Below are 14573 nucleotides of genomic sequence, written 5' to 3'. Positions count from 1 at the left end.
GCAATAGCTAGAATCAATTTTTTTCTTCCTTGATTTTTTTTTCTTTTATTCGACAAAGAGTTGTGATGGGTCATGGTTTCTCAAATTAATCTAATTTAAGAGATAACACGGGAAAATTATAATCCAAAATAAAATTATATCTTTTCGGGTGTCTAGTCCCATGATTGGGCCCGGCAACGGACATGTCCACGCCCTGTTCCACGACTGAACCCAGGTGCGACCACGCCCAACTCTAAGTTGGGCGCAGACCCATGCTAGGTCCAGGGCACCATGCTCGGCTCCACGTAGGGCGAGGATGCGTCCACGCCAAGTCCCACGCTAGGTCCGAGCATTCCACCCGGCGTGTTCTCCTACTTCACCCGTAGAAGCCCGCCTTCACTGCACCTCCATCTCCCACACCAGATTAAGTCTCCCTTCCATTTAGCCACCAGACACGGGCGATAGCAGCAAAACAACAGCCCGAAGCCTCTACAACAGATCTCTCTCATTCGGCCAGCCGCGCACCAGGCTGTCTCCCTTCAGCCACAGTCTCCATTTGCACCAGCTGCTGCCTAACATTTCCTCATCCTTACCATCAGTTACCTGAAGCAGAGGAAAAGATGGCGAAGCCCAAGAAATAGATCTGAAAGAAAGGAGAGAAGCCGATCTGGACCAAAAGGAAAAAAATTAAAATCAACTGCTGTTGTGCATTATTTCCTTTGTTGCAGGTGACAGTGACCTTCACCGCCAGTATAGAAAGACAGAGAAGAGGAAGACGGCCCTGATCCACCAGTTCTACCCCCTTCGGTGGTGGCGGCGCGTGAATCCCCACGCCGCCAGTGGTGGCGGCGAGTGGAACAACACGCTACCATTCTTCTTGTAGTTGTAGAAGGACTTCCTTGTAGTTTTTGGAGTTTTAAGAGCTATTTTTTGTAAATTTTAAATTATTTAATGTAATTTTTATTTAGTTTTTTTGAATTTTTTTATAATTTGTAGTGCGGATGTATTAAAAAAAGGAAAAGAAAAGAAAAAAAGAAAAGAAAATATAGTGAAGTTGTATATGCGTGTTTGTATTTGTTTCATGGATTTTTTTTATTTATGATAAAATTGCAAATAATAAAGAAGAATTTAATATTTTGATTGCTTACGGTCAACAATTATTAACTTATATGTAAGTTGTATTTCTAATAATCGATGAAAAGATAAAATTTTTAAAATTTCTTTAACACACAAATTCACGAAGCAGCTTACCTCAGGTAGGATGCGTTAGGGGTGTTAATACTTTCCCTAACCATAACCAGTCTCTTACTCGTGAATCTCTGACAAGACCAGTACATCTGGGTTTCCTAGTAGCCCTCAATTAAATACTAGGTGGCGACTTGACATGACTAAAAAATTGATGTCTTCTCCCAAGTGCAGGAGTGTCGAAGTAATAAATAACCGGGCAAGACCGGGGTCGAACTACAAAGAGGTTAATTGTATAAATTATAAACAACAACAATAATAACAACAACAATAATAATAGTAGTAATAATAATACTAATAATAGTAGTAGTAATAATAATAATAACAATAATAATAATAATAATAAAAAAGAAAAAGAAGGAGAAGAAAAGGAAGAATATGAGAATTTTGAGATGAAATATTAATGTAACGGTTAAATAAGGATAATAACAAATATCAAGGTTAGAGGATCCACTAATGGTATGTCAAACAAGTATAGTATAAACTCTTATTATTCAATTGGAAACCACACACAAAGGAGGTTCCAATCAGATTATAGATTGTTAACATGATTGCACTAGTCATCTTATTCGATTAATGCTAATACTTGTAAATCTCGTCAAGCATTCATGATTATAACTTATGTTAACAACAAATCAAGTTCCTTTCATAGCTCAGGTGTCGGTTATACCATACAGTATGGGCTATGAAAGTGCCAAGCATTTGTTGTACCAAGTGTTATACAACATAAATCAAGATTAATCATTTAACAAGCAAAGTATTAAAGAGTGAATAAGATAACAAATACAAAACATGTTAGTATCAAACATTAAAGTCCATATTAAGTTTACACTATACTTATTCTTACACCATTAGTGTAACCTTTTCACCTTGACATAATAAACTTAGCTAGACATAATGAAAGAAAGAAAAATAAATAAACAAAATAAGAACATAAATAGGATAAAAGTTAACTAAATAAATGAAAGGAAATGAAAGGCATAAACTTGATATTAATGAAAGCAAATCATAAGCAATACAAAAAAATACAAGAGAGAAAGCAAAAGCATGATCTTGATATGAAAACCAAGATGCCTAAATGCATGGCAAATTCCTCCTTTTATAGGCCAAAATTGGGAACTATTGATTTGATGACTAATTGATGAGTGGATGACCAACTCTTGACTTGGTGACAATCCTTATCTTCTCTTGTCTACTCGAAATGTCATTGATACGTCAAAATTGGAGCCACTTAAAAACATAAAAGTTATAAAAAATTATCTCAGCTTTCTTTTGTTAAAAATTCAGCTCATTTGGACTTCTAGAACTCCAGATATGGGCTAAATACTGAACAGTGCTCGGGCTAGAAGATAGATTCGGGCTTCTTTGTTGTTGCTACAATTTGGACTTGAAAATGACCTTTTTAGATCTTGGGCTCCATATAAAAGTTGTAGGCCTATATCTTACCTTTCCATCCATATAAAGTAGATCTAAATCTGAGATCCACAGCTTCAGATATGACCCAATTACCGAATAGTGTTCTGGTTTGGATTGCACCAACATCTCTTTTCTAAGTTTGACCATCTCTTTGTCCTTTTAATTTCAGTTCTTCAATTCATCAATTAATCCTTTCATTTATGTGATAGGCCTGCATTTAAAATGAATATTTACCATAAATTAAAGATATCTTATATTATGAGATACGTTATCATAAAACATGCTTTAGTTAAGGAGTTATTGATACTTTGAGTGCAAAATGATGATATAAAACCTTGATAAAAATACAATTTTAAGTAGTAATCATGACTCCCAATGAATTAATCAAATTAAGTAAATGAAAAATTGCCAAGCAGATACCGCGTGGGTGACTTGCGACAAACCTAAAGAGTCACTCTACACTGAGCCTCCTATATCCTAAGTCTAAATTGATAATCATGATACCCATTATAATACCATTAAATACAAATAAGCAGCCTATACTTATATTAATTAGAAGTGATGACACGAGTAGTAAAATGATATTATTTTACTATTACAAGATTACATCTCCATCCCTGCTATGTTGCATAAAGTAAGTCAAGTCAGGTGATATAGAAGGAAGCATGAATAAACTGGAAAAGTAAGGGGAGAGAAACCTTATACTCTGGGACAAAACACATTCATGGCTTTTTCTTCCTAAATTCTCCATCCTTTTCATTCTCTTTTTCTTTATCTTCATAATAGCTCATTAATATTTCCATTAATGTCTTTTGTTATATAAAAAATACTTGGTACTGACTTGATCTTCGGAGGGTCCCCTGTCAACACCTCTAGGGGATTTTGTATGGGTATTTATCCTAAAAAGAGCTGATATTCCCCCATAGATAGATTTGCCCAAGGAAATGCCTGTGTAGTCTTGAAGTAGAGGTCCTTGAATACACCATAAAGGATGTGGGGTGATTCCAAGAAATAATTCCTCCCAAAAGATTCCCTGTGATTTTTATAACACCATCAGTTAGTGCCGTCTGTAGGAACCTTACAAAAAGCTAATTACTTCTCCAATAAGAAACTAAGCTTTGATGCATGGTTATATATATCACACCACCATGGCAGATCCATATACACCAGGGCATGCTATGGATGCCCACATTGCTGCTGGTACATCCATCCAACGATAGATTGAGAAGATGGCTGAGCAGCTGCTATTAGAGAAGGTCCTCTTAACCACAGTCCATCCTCGATCTCTTCACGGTGTCCCAACACATGATATACCACCTCAGCTATAAAAAAACCCCTGTAGCCCAGAGATGCCTCAGCTGTGCTAGGGGACATGGACAGAATGAAGGGGAACCACTCAAGCATCATTCCTATAGTCTAACTCAAGAACATTCACACCACCCCATAGTTCTATTAAGAAGTAAGCATTCTTACCGAAATCAAACTAACCATCGTGGGAGAGAAAAAGATCACCCCTTCCACCATTTCATATCGGATTCGTCTAGTTTATCCAGTCCATATTAGGAACAATATAGAAAAAAAGGCTGAGGAGGTCTCAGAGCATCACTGACCTGCCCACCAGTATCAGATGGAAGGCTCTCCACTATCCAAGAGAGTTCAGGAAGCTAGAGTACCCAATGAGTATTAGTTAGTAAAGATGAGCTTAGACACGTATGATGGACTCACAGACCCTCGGGAGCATATCTAGAATGTGAGGGGGAGCCTTGAGCTGGTCATCCATGGCAATGTTATGATGTGTAAGATATTGCTCACCATTTTTAGGGGGAATGTAAGGAGGTGGTAAAATAACCTGAAGTCAGGGTCAATCTTGGGCTTTCAAGACTTATATGTCAAGCTGGTGGCACGTTTCAGCACTAACATCCCCATGAAGAAAAGCTCCACTAAATTATTTAGGATTGTCCAAGGTAAGAAAGAGCCCACCCGGCCTATTTGAGGAGATTCAATGAAAAAAATGCTTCAGGTGGAGGACCTACTGGAGCCTATAGCTTGTGAGGCTTTGATTAAAGGAGTCAGAAATGAAGAGTTGTGGAAGTAACTCTACCCATTAAGAAACATAACTCTCTTGAGGGTGAAGTGGATTATTAAGAGTTATATAAGAGTAGAGGAAGCCTTATTGCTCATAAAAGCTCCACTCAGGTCTATAGAGGAGGCATTAGTGATGAACCCCACAACAATAACCGTTTCCTAGTTAGACGATAAGAGGTTAGGAAGAAAAGACCCCTTCGAGCACATCCCAATAAACCTGAAAGGGTCTATACTCTTGTAAATACTAGTTACATTGATATCTATACAGCTATAAAAGGCTAAAACTTGCTTCAATATCCTCCTCTCTTAAAGCCCAATCCCAAACTGAAGTTCTCCAAAAAGTATTGTCAGTTTTATAGGGAGAGGGGACATGACACCGAGGATTGTAATGCTATTAGAAAAAAAATGGAGAGGCTCTTGGCTGAAGGATACCCCAGACAGTTTTTAAAAAAATCATCTCAAAATTAGGAGAGAGACGAAGTAAGATAGCAGGGACCGGTGCTCCCTGAGATCCTAATCATAAAGGGGGGCTCAGTAACCAATGTGGTTATTGCTAGAAATAAGAGGATAAGAGTGGGGGATCAAGTCCTAGTGGTAGCAAACCAATAAAGGTTTTGGCATGAATCCATCACCTTTACCCCTACGATGGACAGGGGATTGAATGCTCGCATGGGGATGCCTTGGTGATTTTTATTATAATAGAAGGACATAGGGTTTATAGGATATTAGTGGATAATGACAGCTCAATGAATATCCTGTTAGCTGAGGCCATGATAAAGATGGGAATAGACACCTCCAAAATGACTCCAATGCCCACACCCCTCATCAGGATAGAGGGACATCAGTGTTCGTGAAGGGAGCAATGGGTTGACCATCATTATGGGGTTTGCACTTTATTGTGTAACTCTTCAATAGACATTCATGGTCATTGATACCCACCTCCCATACAATGCCATCATCAGGAGGCCACTACTTCATCAGCTCGACGCAGTAGTCAGTAGTGAATATAAATTCCTAACCAGTAAAGGAATAGTAGCAGTGAAGAGAAATCAAGAAGTCTCATGAGAGTGTGCTAATACACGCCTGAAGGTCAAGAAAGCCCTGTTGATTGATTGTCCTGAAATCAATGAGGAGAAGCCCGAGGTCAGAACAAAGGTAGCTGAAGAGCTGGTTGAAGTTTGTTTAGGGCCCAAAGAGAAGGAGGCCATGAAAGTAGGTTACACCCTAAATAACTAACAGAAACAATACCTCACGAGGTTGCTGGTTTCATAAAGAGGTAACTTTTCCTTCATTCCAGAGGACATGTCGGGGATTAGCTCTAAAATAGCTTCACATCGACTAAGTGTAAATCCTAGTTTTCCCCTTATACGTCAAAAAAAGAGAAGTATAAGGGGAGACAAACAGAAGGCCATTGTTGAAGAGGTGGACAAGCTCATACCAGCAAGATTCATACGAGAAGTGACCTACCCTGAGTGGCTAGCCAACATTGTAATGGTAAAGAAAGCCAATGACAAATGATGAATGTGTGTGGTTTTCACAAACTTGAATAAGGCTTGCCTAAAGGATAGCTATCCACTCCCTAAGATAGATAGACTGGTGGATTTAATAGCAAGGTGCGAGTTTCTTAGCTCCTTGGAGGCATACTCCGGGTATCATCAAATCCTCATGTATTCAATTGATGAAGAAAATACATCCTTTATAATTGAATGAGGGACCTACTACTATAGAGTCATGCCTTTCGGTTTGAAGAATGCAGGGGCCATATACTAGAGGATGGTCAATAAAGTGTTAAAGCATCAGTTAGGCAGGATCATAGAGAGATATATAGATGATATGTTGGTAAAAAAGTATGACCTTTGAACAACACCTGCAAAACCTCAAGGAAGTCTTCCAAGTATTAGAGGACCATAATATGAAACCGAACCCCTTAAAGTGTGTGCGCACCATTCGATGAAGGAAATTCTTGGGCTTTCTAGGCAATCACAAGGGGATTGAGCCTAATCCAGAGAAGATACAAGTACTATTAAGCATGTATCCCTTCAAGACAATGAATGAACTACAACATCTCATATGAAGGTTAACCATTCTCAGTAGGTTCATAGCTAAACTGGGGGAATGAAGTTTGCCATTTGTTAGAGTCCTAAGGAACGCCCCTAACTTCTAATTGACACCTAAATGTTAGAAATCTTTTGAAGAACTATATATTTACCTCTCCTCTCCAAATGTTCTCTCTCAACCTAAAGAAGGAGAAACCCTATTCTTATACTTGGGGGTGGTAGACCGAGCTATTAGTGCGGTGCTGGTCAAGGAGGAAGGAGTACAACGTTTGGTCTACTATGCTGGAAAAACACTAATAGATGTAGAAACCCACTACTTATGAGTAGAAAAAATGGCCTTGACACTAGTGACAACTTCTTGGAAGCTAAAGGCCTACTTTTAGACACACCAGGGGGTGGTGTCAACATACCAACATGTCAGGATAATTAATAAAATGGGTAGTGGAACTAGGAGAATATGGATTGTAGTATGGGCCAAGGCTTACAATGAAAGGGCAAGCTTTGACCGACTTTATAGCTAAATACAAATTTGAAGAGGTTGCCATAAAAGATCTTTTTTCCAATTCGAAGTAAGTAGACCTTGGTTCACCCTGACGAATCTTCTCTCAAGATTGGTGACTCAATGTGGATAACAACTTCACACTAAAAGAAAGCAGAGTAGGGATCTTTCTTATTAGTCCAAATAGGCAGGTTTACCAATATGGGCTCAGGTTTGGATTCCTAGCTATTATAATGTGGCCGAGTATGAGGTTGTGATTGTAGGTTTAGGTCTGGAAAAAGCCTTGAAGGTATATCCTTTACAGGTGCACAATGATTCCTAATTGATTATGGGGGCAATTCCAAGGAATCTATAAAGATAGAGATCCTACCATGATATTGTATTAAAAAAAGATCAAAGTCATCCTAGCTTAGAAGGGCGGGGTAGTCCAGATCGTTAGAGTGCCTAAGAAGGAAAATACACAAGCTGACTTTCTTTCCAAGCTAACTAGCGCTAACTTGATAGACCTCCCCATTAATGTATGGATTGAAGTCCTGGACCGTCCCAAAATGGAAAAAAGCAGTACTATAGCCTTTCTATTTATAAGAGCTAATGATTGAAGAACATCGATCAAGGAATACCTACTCACGGGAACTGTGCCTCCAAACAGACTAAAAGCCATTAAGCTAACCATGAGAGCATCGAGTTATTGCATGATTGACAGGTTCTTGTATAGGAGATCCATATCAGTACCGCTCCTCAAGTGCTTATCTTCATAAAAAAGCATCTATGTTTTAAGAAAGATGCATGAGGGAGTCTGTGGATTGCATACAGGCTTTAGAGCCTTGGCTGCTTAGGTTATAAAAGCATACTTTTATTGGCCTACCATATTACAAGATTCTAGAGACTTGTAGAAGAAGTGTGATGGGTGTTAAAGGTTTGTTTAAGTGTCAAGGGAACTTTCAGCTGAGATGATAACAATCCCTTTTCGCTTGGTCCTTTTGCCAATGAGGAATGGATATTCTAGGACCCATTCCCAAAGCAATTGGAAGAAGACAGTTTGTCCTAGTAGCCGTGGACTACTTCACTAAGTGGGTAGAAGTTGAAGCATTGGCGAACATCACAGCTAACAAGGTGATCTTTTTTTTATGGAAGAATGTGATCTACTAATTTGAAGTACCCAGGATACTAATCACTGATAACGAAACCCAGTTTGACAACCAGAAGATGAAGGAGCAATATGAAAGGTTGAAGATTCACCACAGGTTCTCTTTAGTACCACAGCCCCAAACGAATAGGCAAACTGAACTTACCAACCAGGTCCTACTTAATGGTTTGAAGAAGAAGATAAAAGATGTCAAGTTAGAATGGACAAAGCTTTAGAATAAAATCTTATGGGCCTATAAAACAACAACAAAGAACTCAATGATGGAAACCCCTTTTCTCCTCACATATGGGACTGAAGCTATGATCCCAACAGAGATTAAATGCCCCAGTGCTAGGGTACTGTGCTTCTCTCCTTAAAATAATAAGCAAGGACTCAGAATCAATCTCGACTTACTAGAAGAGTTCAGACTCGTAACTGCTATGAAGAACAAGGCCCATAAACATAAGGCCATCCAATATCACAATGCTAGAGTAAGGAACAAGACTTTCAAACAAGGGGATTTGGTACTAAGAAAGCTAAAAGCCATAGGCAGCAGAGAGAGCAGAGGAAAACTAGCTCTAAAATGGGATGTTTTCTTAGGGTGACAAGGGTGGTTAAAGCCAACATCTATCATCTGCAAGACCCATAAGGCTCTGACCTTCCTCATGCATGGGATTCAAACCACTTTAAGTTGTATCATTGTTAAATATATAAATAAAGAATGCATATCTTTACCACTTGTGTTCTTACTTTACTCATGTTTCTTTCTTAGGAATACTTCCTACCAATCCAATCGGGGTCACATACCCTTGTGATGTTTGAGACCCACTACTTCAAGGAAGTAATAAGGGATCAATGCTTCATTCTTTAGGGTAGTTTTCATTGCTCCCTCCCTTCCTTTTGTCTAATCCTTTCAGTTAGAATCAAGAGTGATAGGGCGGCCTTATCAGGCTCACATTGTTTATCCAACTCGGGTTGCATACCTTGTGTGTGGTCCTGGACCTACACCTTTCTTGGATAGCATGGGTACTGGCCTCTATAACATCAAAAGTGTTGGGGCAACTTTATTAGGCTCACACCATCTATCCAACTCAAGTTACATACTTTGTGTGCGGTTTGAGACCTACACCTCTCTTGGATAGCATAAGTACCAGCCTCTATAATATTAAGAGTGTTGGGGTGGCCTTATTAGGCTCACACCATCTATCCAACTCGGGTTACACACCCTGTGTGCGGTCTAGGACTCACACCTCTCTTGGATAGAACAATACCAACCTTTACAACATCAAAAGTGATGGGGTGGCCTTATCAGGCTCACATTGTCTATCCAATTTCGATTACACACCCCGTGTGCGGTATGGGACCCACACCTCTCTTAGATAGCACGGGTACCAGCCTCTACAACATCATGAATGCTAGGCCAGCCTTATCAGGGTCACACCGTCTATCTAACTCGGGTTACACACCCTATGTGTGGTATAAGACCCACATCTCTCCCGGATAACACAGGTACTAGCATCTATAATATTAAGAAAGTGCTAAAACTAGCCCTCTTACAATAACACCACCTCCAACTATTCTAAATGGGGCTACACACCCTAGTGGAATCTAGGGCTCACTTCTCCAGTATAGTAGTGAGTGTCCAATATTCTCAATAGGGAGAATTAGGAAGAAATCTTGAAGATTCAAATAATAAACTCTTTGGGAACACCATCCTCGCCAATGAGGCCCTGATAAGGGGAGTTTAAAAGACACCTTAACTAGGGTCACAACTCAATTAAGGTCAGATCAAAATCTCTTTAGTCTTAAGTCTCCCTATTTCTCTAAAGATGAACAGACTTGAAGGGCAACTGATGGGTCATAGTTTCTCAAATCAACATCATTTAAGAGATAATGCAGGAAAATCATAATCCAAAATAGGGCTATATATTTTCAAGTGTCCAGTCCCACGACTGGGCTCGGCACAGACAAGTCCATGCCTAGTCCCATGCCTAACTCTATGTTGGGCAAAGACGCATCCATGTCTAGTCCCATGTTGGGTTCGGAGGCGACTACACCAAGCTATCTTCTGGGCTTGGGGCATGAATTAAGCCCAACATCCTTTAGATTGGGTGTGAACCTGAAAAGTCACTTTACACTAAGCCCCTCATATCCTAAGCCTGAATTGATAATCATAATGCCCATCATAATATCATTAAATATGAACAAGCAACTCATGCTTATATTAATTAAAAGTGATGGCATGAGTAGTAGAATAATATTATTTTACTACTAAAAGATTACCGCTATATCCCTCCTACATTGCATAAAGCAAATCAAGTCAGGTAATATAGAAGGAAGCATGAATAGACAGGAAAAGTAGGGGGAGAAAAACCTTATCTTCTTCCTTCTCTTCTTTTCTATCTTTATAATAGCTCATTAATGTCTTTTGTTACATAAAAAATACTTGGTACTGACTTGATCTTTGAAGGATCCCCCAGCAACACCCCCGAAGGACTTTATGTAGGCATTTATTCTAGAAAAAATTGATATTCCCCTAGAGAAAGATTTTGCAAAGGAAAAGTTTGCATGGTCTTGAAGTGGAGGTCATTGAAAACACCATAAAGGATGTAAGGTGATTCTAAAGAATAATTCACCCTAGAAGATTCCTTATGATTTTTATAACCCCATTAAGTTGATATTTTTTATCAATTTGTGTATCCATATATTAAGAATTATTCTTTTACTTCAGTTAAAAGTATTTCTATCTGGAATCCAAGAGATTTAAAAAGATTATCCATGTGGGTTTAGAAATAGAAAACAGTTCTCCGTTTTCATTTTTCATTTTCATTTTTTTCTAGTTGTTTTTAATAGAAAATCAAGAAACATGTTTATTTGTGAAAATTAAGATAAATTTTTTCACTGAGAAATTAAGAAATATATCAATATTATAACTCCTTTCATAAAAAATCACAACCGTAATTTATATTGCAAAGTATTAATTTTATTTCATTCCAATTAATTATATTGTCAACTAAAAAATATTTTTTTTATATAAGACTTGTAATAAAAAATAAATTTATGATACTAACAAAAATGTAAGAACATACAAAATAATAATTCACTACCACATTTAATAGTTTTATCGACATAATTTTTTGTCGATATTTACGCTACCATTCTGTTGGCAAGAATTTTATTGACAGATTCATGGATGAAAATCATTTGTTGGTAAAAAAAACTCGATGGTCTTACATATGAAGAATATATGCCAAAAAAAATTTACTCACTTTAATATACCGATGGAATCATTTTATTGGTGATTAGTAGTGGTATTTATAGTAATTTTATTCAAACCATCTATAAAATATCGATAGAATTATTTTGTTGGTGATGTAACAGTGCTGTAATGGCATATGAAGTAAATTGTTTTAAACTTTACGGAAGATACTAGCAGATTGTGTCCTTTGGTATATCCGTCTGTAATTTTTTTTTTAAATATTTTGACAAAAAAAGAAAATAATTTAAAAAATAAAATCCAGGTGGGTTGAAGGATCATTCCCATGTCTCTTCCTCAACCGACTATTATATGTCTCTTAGAAATAAAACTAAAATTATCAAATTCAATTCAAGAAAATAATAACTTAAAAAAGAAAATAGTTGAAAGAATATACTACAAAATATTGAGTGCAATTGTCGAAGAACTATTGCACCCTTTTTTGGTGGTCTTCATTTCGCACGTGTATCTCCACAAAAGCTCCATTGGACTCAGCTCACATCTAAGAGCCGTAGCTTATAAGAAAAAAATAATGCAAGTTAAATATATTTATAAATAATGACAAATTAATTAAAGATAAATGTTATTAAAATTAATTTTACTACTTGTTTTGCATGCAAAATGAAAGGAACAGAGCTGCCGGTGTGTGTGGTAACCAAACCGTGAATTTGCCAACTCCAGTTTCCCACACCGGACTGCGAATGTCATTTGAAATGCTCAGATGTCATAAGCTGACTATATTCTACCCATGTATCCTCCGGGGATGCATGGCAGCCTGAAATCCTTCTAAACCGCTATATCATTCCAGCTTGCTAGAGCGTTTTTTCTAGCATATTTTTTAGCTTTTTTTTTTGCGCCTCATATCAAAAATCACACAACCTATATGATACAAATGTATTCTATATGAGTTAATGACAATTGAAATTTTAATATTTAAAATAAAAAATAATTATCATATTACTTTCGTTGTTACCTAGTTGCAGCATGATTCATCCAAACCTTCTTTGCAGCATTGTTATTTTCTCTATCCCACCCAAATTTACCCTCACAATAACAATTTATAAAAAATAAATCAATAATATAAATAAAGTAAATAAATTTACATAAAAAATAGTTAAAATTTTAAGTTAACACTAACTTTAAATATCGACATGAGGTTTTCACTCTAGGATATTTGAAAACCTAACTCCATTAAAATAATAAAATCTTCATTGATGATTTAAACACTGATGTTATTACCCAGATGACCTCAATGTTTGTAAACCTTAAAATCAATAAAATTAACGAAATATTAGTTGTTCATAAATTGTTAAGCACAAACCAACTCAAAGAAAAACAAGCTTATATTAAAAGATCATCCTTCAAATGTGTTTCATACTTGTGGGTAAATGGATCCTGCTATGAAGGAACATCGCCTCTACGTTGTGGAACAACACTTGAATAGGCCACGTCATGAGTCGATGCAGGTGCCTCTTCTTGGTTGGCATCTAATGACACGTTGATGTCATCATCACTACTAGAAGAACTAGCTGTGATCATGTGCTTACGACATACAATTGATTTTTCTCCATACATCTACATAAATTTGATGCATATTTACATAATTAATTTTGATTTTTAATAAAAAAAATTTAACAACACCTTCTCTATACTATAAACTACCCAGAATTTTTAATTATGCAAATATACAAAATATATGCCACAAAACAGTTGATTTTAATTTACTTTTACTAACAATTTTAGATTATTCAATTTTATCACATTTTAAATGTGATAATATTTTTAATCCTAAATTGACAAGAATTTTTTGTAATTAAATTTCATCCTATATATTCAATTAACATTTATACTACAAATTTGATAATAACAATTATAATTCAACAAAAAAATAAAACAATATTGTAGTGTAAACAATAAATAGAAAAAAAATTAATCCTATATATTCAATTAATATTTATACTACAAATTTAACAATAACAATTAAAATTCAACAAACACAATAAAACATTACTGCAATGTAGACAATAAAATAGAAAAAATTAAATTAATCAACATTACTACAATGTAGATAATAACATAGAAAAAAAAATTAATCCTATGTATTCAATTAACATTTATACTGCAAATTTAACAATAAAAATAAAAATTCAACAAACACAATAAAACATTATTGCAATGTAGACAATAAAATAGAAAAAAAATACAAAAACAAATAGCGTTCTTAGTTTCATACAAAAAAAAATACATTGTTAATAAACCAAAGAAAAGAAAAAAAATAAGAAAAAAAATACATTAAAAGACTCACTATATATACTTGTTGATTGTGTTAAGAGGAAAAACCTTACATTCTACCCGAAGATGTTGAGAAAGGAGAGGATTGAGCGAGTGAGAGTAGAGATAATAGTGTGAGAATTAGGAGAATTTTGAGAGAGTGAGAGTCTGTGAGAGAATGAGAGAATTGAGAAAATGAAGTTCTGGTGTCCTCGCTGAGTTTTTATACCATGTTTTTACCCGCAGAATCATCAATGGTATATAAAATAATTTTATTTTTAATTAATCAATTGGTGATTCCCTTTGTAAATTCACCTTAAAATTTTCATTTTGAACTAAAATTTTTAAAAAACCTTCTAAATTTTTAGCAGTCTGTCCATGATTCTGTCGATAAAAAAGTAAAAAGTATATAGTCAAAGATGCATTAATTAACCAAGCATTGGAATTCATAGTCTATTAGTAATTCCTTTGGAAACTTAACACTCACTCAGTGAACTTTAATTTCTATCACCCACATGAGAAGGGGAACAATTTCCTTCACCTCTAGAATACAACGACGGATAAGGTCCATGGGTGTACTACATAGTGAACATGGTCAAGGAGAGAGGAACAATTCTCTTCACCTTTAGAATACACTGA

The sequence above is a fragment of the Populus euphratica genome, unplaced genomic scaffold (assembly GCF_000495115.2).
Source record: "Populus euphratica unplaced genomic scaffold, PopEup_1.0 scaffold369.1, whole genome shotgun sequence".
In the NCBI taxonomy this organism is placed as follows: domain Eukaryota; kingdom Viridiplantae; phylum Streptophyta; class Magnoliopsida; order Malpighiales; family Salicaceae; genus Populus; species Populus euphratica.
Note: the sequence above shows the minus strand (reverse complement) of the source record.